Here is a 9,166-nt window from a genome sequence, read left to right as displayed (position 1 = left end):
CTCGGAGCAACGACCAGGCTGAGCGAGCCAACGCGGAGGTCCTGAAGGGCCTCAAAACCAGGACCTTCCAGAAGAAGCTGGAAGCCTGCAGCAGGGGCTGGTACGACGGGCTCCAGCCTGTGCTGTGGTCTATCCGCACGACCGCAACCAAGTCGACTGGTGAAACTCCGTTCTTCCTCGTCTACGGAGCTGAGGCCGTCCACCCTCACGAGGTCAAGCGTCGCTCCGCGCGGGTCCTAGCGTTTGATGATGCGCAGCAGGACACCATGCGGGCGACGGATCTCGTGCTGGGGGAGGAACACCGTCGGGAGGCCGTGCTGCGGACCGCAAGATATCAACAAGCGCTGCAACGATACCACTGCCGCAACATCCGACCCAGGACTGTTGAGGTAGGGGACCTCGTGCTCAGACGGGTCCTCTCCAGGGAGGGGCTGCACAAGCTCTCTCCTATGTGGGAGGGCCCATTCAAGGTTGTTCATGTTTCCAGGCCCGACTCCGCGCGCTTGGTGACCTAGGAGGGGGTGCCCATCCCGAACGCATGGAACATTCAACACCTCCGTAGGTTCTACCCTTGAGCGAGGCCCAGTGCCTATGGAAAAGGCCCGGAGCCTGTGAAGAAGACCAATGCATGTGAAGCTTATCACTTTGGGAAAAGGCCCGGTGCCTGTGAAGAAGGCCAATGCCTGTGAAGCTCGGCCCCCCTCAAGAAAAGGCCCGGTGCCTGTGAAGAAGGCCAATGCGTGTGAAGCTCGCCGCCCGTGACACTCTCACGTAATAATGAGTTGGGGCTGTACATGCCCCGGAGTCTCCGGAGTGCCGCCCCTGGGCCTCGGGGGCTCCCGCCCACGCCCAGTGGTAGCACTTAGCTCCATGCTGGTGACAAGACGTGGAAGACTAGATTAGGTGCCAGACGTGGCTTTTCATTTGCTTTCTGCAGTTGGCGGGTTCTTCTTTGTTTGAAACTTTAGTTGGAGTTGCTTTTGGTGTTTTGCGGCACCCGGCCTGCGTTTTCCATCTTTGTCGTTCGCCTGAACCTGCTTTCCTTTCGCAACCCTCGCGAGGGAGGCTGCACGGGCACCCTCGCGAGCATCGCCCGGTTAAATTTCGTGAGGTTCCTCGACCTAAGTTTGCAGTGGGAGCACTCCTCCTAGTCAATGCCCCACGGGCATCACGACGCGAACGCTGGGCCCGAGCTGGTCACCCCTGTGATCGGGGACTAAAGCCTAACCCTCCGGCAAGTTTCTTTTTGCAGGCCTCGAAACCCATGACAAGGCCTCTGGTCGGAGCCTCCCGAGGCTGGGGCCGCAACAAATCCCCCCACCGAGCTAAGCTGATCCTACACATAAGCACGCAACACCATAGCACGGCACGGAAATGATAGAAACAACATGATAATTAAAAACAACAGTCTAGCACGCCCCCGCAGGTAAAATAAAATGGGCGCAGCTCGACCAGCGACAGCCCGAAGGAGAAGATCTGCATCACCCTCCGAAGCTCAAGCGGTCTCCTCCTCACGCTTCACCAGGGCATGGGGGTGGGATGATCCGCCTCCCCCTTGAAGCGAGCACGACGGCGCGGTGGCTGGTCACGGCCGCTGCTGGAGGAGCTACCATCGGAAGGGGAGTCACCAAAACTTGGCGAGCTGCGGGCGCCGCCAGGCACCTGACTGACCTCGTCTTCGCCACTACCGTCGCCAAGGCCGAGCATTCGGCCGTCGTCGTCACCTTCGGGGCAGCACCCGGCGCGGCGGCCATCTCCCCCGAACACCCTCACGAAGAGAGTGGCGTCGCCATCAAACTTGAAGTGGAGAGTGCATCACTGGCCTAGGCCACGCGCGCGGGCAAACGTCTACCAGCCACGAGTCAGCGCCACGTTCCCGGCAACGGAAACCTCCACCGCCACCCAAGAGGCCCTGCTATAGCAACCGTCCGCCTGGAGCCAGAGCCCGCCCGTGGCACCAGCTGGCATCTCGCCGGCGAAGAAGCGAGGGAGCTGAAGCTAAGTACCGGACGGGTCTTCCAACCAAATGACGAACTCCAGCAACACCTCCGCAGAATGGAATCGAGTGCGGGGAGGCCACGCGACCACGGCGCGTCTCCCCCCACCGAGCGAGGGGCCGCCGCCGAGGCCTCGGGCAGTCTTCGCGGGAGTCGCGAGATGCTTGCGGGGGCGGCCCCGGCCATGCTTGGCTGGGGAGGAGTCAGGCCCCTCCCGACGGGCCTTCCCCTTCTCTGCGGCCAAAAACCTCTTCGTGGGCGCCATGGTACGCGACGAGCCGAGGGGGAGAGGTGAAGAAGAAGAGGCGGAGCAAGGAGAGATGGACTGGAAGGGCTCACGCTGTTCCGTACTTATAGCTGGGGAGGCCAACTGTTGGCCTCCACGATCGCAGGTAATCATGACTCATTTTGCATGCAGGGACTTGTCATGTCGAACGGTTGCCGATGCGTCGTGGGGAAGCGGAGTCGCCCACGTCCAATCAACTGCCACGCGGCGCCCAAGGCCGCAGGCTGTTGGGGCCCGCGGTGCTTCGCACTTGCCCCTTTGCTTCTCTGCTAAGCCAAGTCCGGGTGCGCCTTGGGCCCGGGGGCTACTCTCGGCGTTCTGAGAACGGGGGTCCCCAGACCTGCCTACCTGCGGCCTGCGGCATGGCTCAGGCTGTGGCCCAGTACGACCCACCATCATCAACCCAAGCTCAAGACCCTCGCGAGGGGCCAAGCCTCGCGGAGCGGATGACAGGAAGCTTCCTCAGGAGCGGCCTTGTCAGGCAGGCTCGCGAGGAGGTGGAGAGATCAAGGCAGGGGTACCTCGCGAGGTGCCCATGACGCAAGCCATGACAACCGAGGCTAGGCGGGCGCCAGACGGGCGCTGGCCTGTGCAGTGTCCTTGTTTCCTCTTTGGTGCAAATGGAGCATGCGTAGGCCAAGGCATCAGGCAGAGACTACCATTTCGGTGCAACAAGACCAAGACTAGCAGAGCGGCATGATGGAGGTCACCGTGGAGCCCAACACTACAAAAAAAAAAATACACTTCCGTGATGAGACGTGTTTGTCACAGTAGGTCGCATATTTTGTCATGCATGTACATCCATGACGATTTTATGACAGAATCAAGATAGTCATACCTGTGCCGTCGTAGAAGTGTTCCATGACATTACCAAAATTATCATCACGGAAGTGTCCACTTCCATGATGATAAATCGCGCGTCACAGAAGTGCTTTCGTCAAGGGTGACCGACACGTGGCATCCATCGTAACGGAACGCCGTTAAGCTATCGGGTCGGGTTTTGAATCCGATAACCCGTTAACAGCCCCGACCAATGGGGATTTTCCACGTGTAAAATCATCATTGGCTAGAGGAAACACGTGTCTGCTCATCGTTGGGACAGATGTCATCCACCCATTAGACGGAAGGCGCCTATGATATGTCAACACATGGCATGACCCAAGAGAGGCCCATTCATGTGAAAAGGCCGGCCCAATAAAAATTAGCAGGCCAGCGCATATAAGGCCTACTTGTGTCAGGTCCATTTAAGCCCACGGCCCATAAGAGATGTGCAAATTCGGCCCGTCAACGGCCCGTAAAGATTTGACACCATTGCAGCCCATCGTCAGTTCGAGCCCGTTAACAGCCCGCTATATATTTGGGCTCAATATCGGCCCGATGAGATTTCGGCCTGTTAACGGCCCATTTAATGGATGGGCCAATTTTCAGGATGTACATCTTTCGACCTTTTAGCGACCCATTTAAATGTTGGGCTAATTTCCGGCCTGGTGTCTCTTTCAGCCTGTTGACGGCCCATAAATCTGATGGGCCATTTGTTGTCAGACCTGAGTTTCGGCCTTTTAGCGGTCCATCTAAGTGTTGGGCCAATTTCTGGCCGGGTGTCACTTTCAGCCTGTTGACGACCCATAAATCAGTTGGGCCATTTGTAGTCGGACCTGAGTTTTGGCCTTTTAGTGACCCATTAAAGTGTTGGGCCAATTCCCGTCCCTGTGTGCCTTTCGACCTGTTAACGGACCATAAATGAGTTTGGCCATTTGCAGTGAGACCTTAGTATTAGCCTTTTAATGGCCCATACCCTTCATGGTCCAATACCAGCCCGGTTTCCTTTCGACCTGCTAAAGGCCCACAACACAGTTGGGCCATTTACAATACGACCTGACATTCGGCCTCTTAGCATCCCATGGACTTCATGGTCCAGTACAAGCCCGCTCTCTTTCGGCCTGCTAAAGGCCTACAGTAAAGTTGGGCCATATGTAGCCCAAACTTAGTAACGGCCTGTTAACGACCCATGAAATAAATTGGGACCACCTGTTGCCCGCTTCGATGTCGGCCTGTTAATGACCCGGGAGGTAAGAGGGCCGACCATTAACTTTTGGCCTAGTAACGGCCCATTAACTTAATGGACCCACTAAAGTTCATACATGTCTTTAGGCCAAATTAGATAATTTGAGCCCATTACGAAGAGCAATTATGCACAGGACCAAAACCGATCAAGCAAAGGTACGATATACAGGGAATAACGTTGCACATCCAGCATATATTACAGGAAATTACATCCACTGGGCAATCAAAGATTGTTGCCTGTGCAAATAAATGAGCAAAACCTAACCATCTACAACGTCACAATCTGCAACCTCAGCACAGATGACACCCATAAGCATGTGGGCAAGTTCTTTCTACTTTACTACACTGTCTCTAAAAACATTGATCAGTTGTTGTGTTGCACGAATCTGCACCTCAGATTCATCCACCATTTCCATCATTGCTTCAGCCATTAATTGGTTCACAAACATACATTTATTCCGTTGCATTCGAGACAGAGGATATTGAACAGATTCAGATGGCGATTTTGGCAGGCTTGTATTATTGATAGTGGAGAGTGTCTCGACCACTGCATCATAACATAAATTAGGACGGGAGCCAAACAGATTAATCATGAGTTATTGCCATATTACCTGGCCTAGATTTACTGGAAAGAAAAATGGGGTTGCCTTGCTGTTTTCAGAGTTTGTCTTCTTATCTTCAGCAGCCTGCACAAAATTAACACACTAGCATTGCTATCATTGGCCAAGTCAGATAATAGGAAAGCAACATTGATACAATGAACATTTGGACAACTAGCCTACACAAAATTAACACAATATGGCACGGCCATCATCAGCCAGGTAAGGTAGCACGAAAGCAACATTGACACAATGAATGAATGGGCAACCAGAGAAGCACTACAATTCAGTCATGTGCGTGATATGAGATAGTACATTCATGCAGCTTAGTATGCAAAACTACCAGGCAGTTTTCCTTACAAAAATCAACATTGGCGCCTTTAACATTTTGCTACAACTAATTTTAGATCAGATAAAGGTTAGATTCACGCCAATTAACAAAATACATGTTGATGTAAAAATATAGTGATATACAACAGGTACTTACATCAGCATTGGAGCATAGAGAATTCCTGCAAGATATTTTCCTCGAATACGATCCCAATGGAGGAAGTCTTCTATCGTTTAACCTTATTTTCTAAAAGAGAGATAGGTAAGAAACATGTAGAAAATATGATCAGAATGCTATAAAATTTCATGATGCGAGGATACGCACACGCTTCTTAGAATGGAGTTGACATTCTTTTGCTAGACTGGAGCGGACTAGTTCTTTGGCCACTGGAATCTGCTTATTATCAGTGGGAGTTGGGTTTCTCTATGCTGGAGCAGTATCTATGAAAAATGGAGTTGGTTTATTATCTCCTGCCGTTTGGATCTTTTGCAAAGACCTGGTTTGTAACCCTTTAGGTTCTAACATAGCCGTCTTCCCCTTGCATGCCTTATATAGAAGAATGGTGATTCAGTTATAAAACATGCTACAACAGAGATGGAATAGGTACTGAAGAATAGAAAGGCATGACATATTGACATGTATTCCCTCCATCCGGAAATAAATGGATGGGTCTAGGCGTATTTCAGTTCTAGATACATCCAGTTTTATCCATTTCTGCGACATTTAATTCGGACGGAGGGAGTATAATGCAAGAGCTAGGGATACGACAAGACAATACAGTAAAAAAACACTGAAAAACCCATTACAAAACCAAAGTATTCAAACCCACTGATATGAGATAGTACACTCATGCAGCTCAGGATGCAAAACTACCAGCCAGTTTTCCTTACAAAAATCAACATTGTGGCCTTTAATTATACATTTTGCTACAACTAAATTTAGATCAGATAAAGGTTGGATTCACGCCGATTAACAAAATACATGCTGATGTAAAAATATAGTGATATACAACAGGTACTTACATCTACATTGGAGTACAGAGAGTTCCTGCAAAAATCTTTCCTCATAAACGATACGACTGCAGAAATTCTTCTATCTGTTAAGCTTATTTTCTAAAAGAGAGATGGGTAAGAAACATGTAGAAAATATGATCAACATGCTATAAAATTTCATGATGCAAGGATACGCACGCGCTTCTTAGAATTGAGTTGACATATTTTTGCTAGACTGGAGCGAACTAGTTCTTTGGCCACTAGAATCTGCTTATTATCAGTAGGAGTTGGGTTTCTCTGTGCTGGAGTAGTATCTATAAAAACTAGAGTTGGTTTATTATCTCCTGGCGTTTGGATCTTTTGCAAAGGCCTTGTTTGTAACCCTTCAGATTCTAACATAGTCGTCTTCCCCTTGCATGTCTTGTATAGAAGAATGGTGCTTTAATTATAAAACATGCGAGAACAGAGAGATGGAATAGGTACTGAAGAATAGAAAGGCATGACATATTGACATGTATTCCCTCCATCCAGAAAAAATGGATGGGTCTAGGCGTATTTCAGTTCTAGATACATCCTTTTTTATCCATTTCAGCAACATGTAATCCGGACGGAGGGAGTATGGTGTAAGAGCTAGGGATACGACAGGACAACACAGCAAAAAAAAACACTAGTTGAATGTAAAACTATATGCTAGCAGAATACGTACAGAAATAACTAAGGCAACATACACATGTATGATTGGGAAAATAAGATGGCATTGCAACAGAGCACTAGAACATCACTTCAATGTAAAAAAACATGGTATGGCAGACAGATGAAGTACATACTGATGAATAACAATGCATAAGATATTCAGAAGCATGATGTCCAAATTAAGGAGATGGCATTGCGATAGAGTAGAATGACAGTACTTGAATTTGAAAACATGTTATCATGAATGGAATAGGTACTGAAAAATAGGAAGGCATGACATATTTACATGCATGATCAGCATGCTAAGCACATGGCATTGCAACAGAGTAGATACACTCCAGGACATCATATGCATGTTGTACCCATATCACAGGCCAAGTTAGAGCAAGGACCTTGTGGGGTGAAGAGGATTCATCATCTTTCTGCAAGTCTTCTGAAGAACTGCCTTTACATGTTCCATCATATTGGGTATCAGTGACATCAAGTTTATTGGCCTTTACATTGCTCCGTGAGGTTCTTGTGGATATATCAATGTGTGCAATTATATCTGAGATGCATGGAAGACAACTAGTAGTTAGATTTATGTAAATGAGTGCCTATAAAAGACGACATAAATAGTAGGACTGGGGTTAACTAGCAGCAACAGGTCTCATAAACTAAAGGGAGAACACAGATGAAAGCTACAGAATATGTATCGTTCGTACTCAAGATTAACTAGATGGCACACAAAAGTATTAAAGAACAACATAGTTAATACTAGAAGTGGTATAGTACTATAATCACCAGCCTGTGGGATAGCATTGGCTGATGGATGATAACTATGGAACAACGTTACCTAAAGAACAAGTATCTTAGCTGAACTATGGAACAATGTGAACTCCTGAACAAGACCCGTAAGAGATCAGCATGAATATACAGTGAAATGTGATGATCTATTTTCTGTGCTTAGATGAATAACAAAGCCACAAATGTTGCACACAAGTAAGATGAGGGTACAACCTATCTGGCTGCCATCCATAGGAGTGAGCATCATGTGCTGACTTGTCAATGGCCCTGTAGTTGTTGTGGCTGTCCATGTCGGGCACGCGCATTAGATGCAGGGAACTGTTGAGTGGGGACTGTAGCTCCCTTCTGGTGTATGATTCCCTTGTTGGAGCAGCTGCATGGAGTCGGAAGACGGTGTGTCTGAAGATGCAGATAATGCATAATTTTAAGAACGACATATCTCTTTGATCTGAAGAAATACACTAAGAGATCAACAACAAGGTACGAGACTGGTCACACGTCTGCTAACTGAAGACTAAATTGGGGTCACACGATTTTATTTTATTTTGGTACTGTCCGATCTACGCCGGATGGCTTGATGGCCGTCTTGTGGCTCCCGACTGACACTGTTCGGAATCTTCCCTGAAGAGCAAGCGAACAATGGCAGAGCAGCATGCCACCACCGTCTGTGGCCCCAGCCAAAACCCCGCTCCCCGCCCCACGGCACTGCCGTGGTTGCGCCGCCCCCGGGCCAATCCACAAAGACTCCCCGTCATCCAGATCCGACGGCGGCAGTACCTTCAACCCACGCAACTCTAAAAGATAGCCATCTAAGCGCTGCTTCCGCAGTGAACTTGCGGCCCCGCACCCTTACGTTAGACACCAGCCAACCGGCAGCCTAGGAGCTCCGCCGCCTCGAGGGGTGCCGCTTCCCATTGGGAATCGATTGGCCCAGAATAAAAATTCAGACAACTGACGCCTAAATAAAGTGATTTGAGATCAGGGTGCGACCTATCTAGCGGCATGGTGAATTAGGCAGGTCCAGCTGCCGAGTCATTGAGGCCGGCGTGGTTGCGGTAGCGACCTGTGGCAGGGAAAGAGCGATGTCGCGATGGTCGACGGCTACGCGGAAGCAGCGCCAGGACTCTGGACCGATCCGAAGTTGGAGCCGCTCCGGCGTCGTGAACAACGGCGGGGGTGAGTCGGCTCCGGTATGGTTCACGCGGCCGTCGTCGAGGCAGCACCAGCAGCATGGAGTAAGAGGCACACGGCCCAGTGCACGACGGCAATTGGACAGCATCTCCGGCATTAGGGAGGAGGGCGACTGTGGAATTGGTGCGATGGGGGGCGCCATGGAGGTGGGGCTGAGGTTTCGCGGCTCGGGAGGAGGGAGCTTCCCGGGGAGAAGGTGATTTGGCGCCCATGAGGTATGAATGGGG

Source organism: Triticum dicoccoides, chromosome 2B, assembly GCF_002162155.2.
Source record: "Triticum dicoccoides isolate Atlit2015 ecotype Zavitan chromosome 2B, WEW_v2.0, whole genome shotgun sequence".
NCBI lineage: Eukaryota > Viridiplantae > Streptophyta > Magnoliopsida > Poales > Poaceae > Triticum > Triticum dicoccoides.
This window is presented reverse-complemented; position numbering follows the sequence as displayed.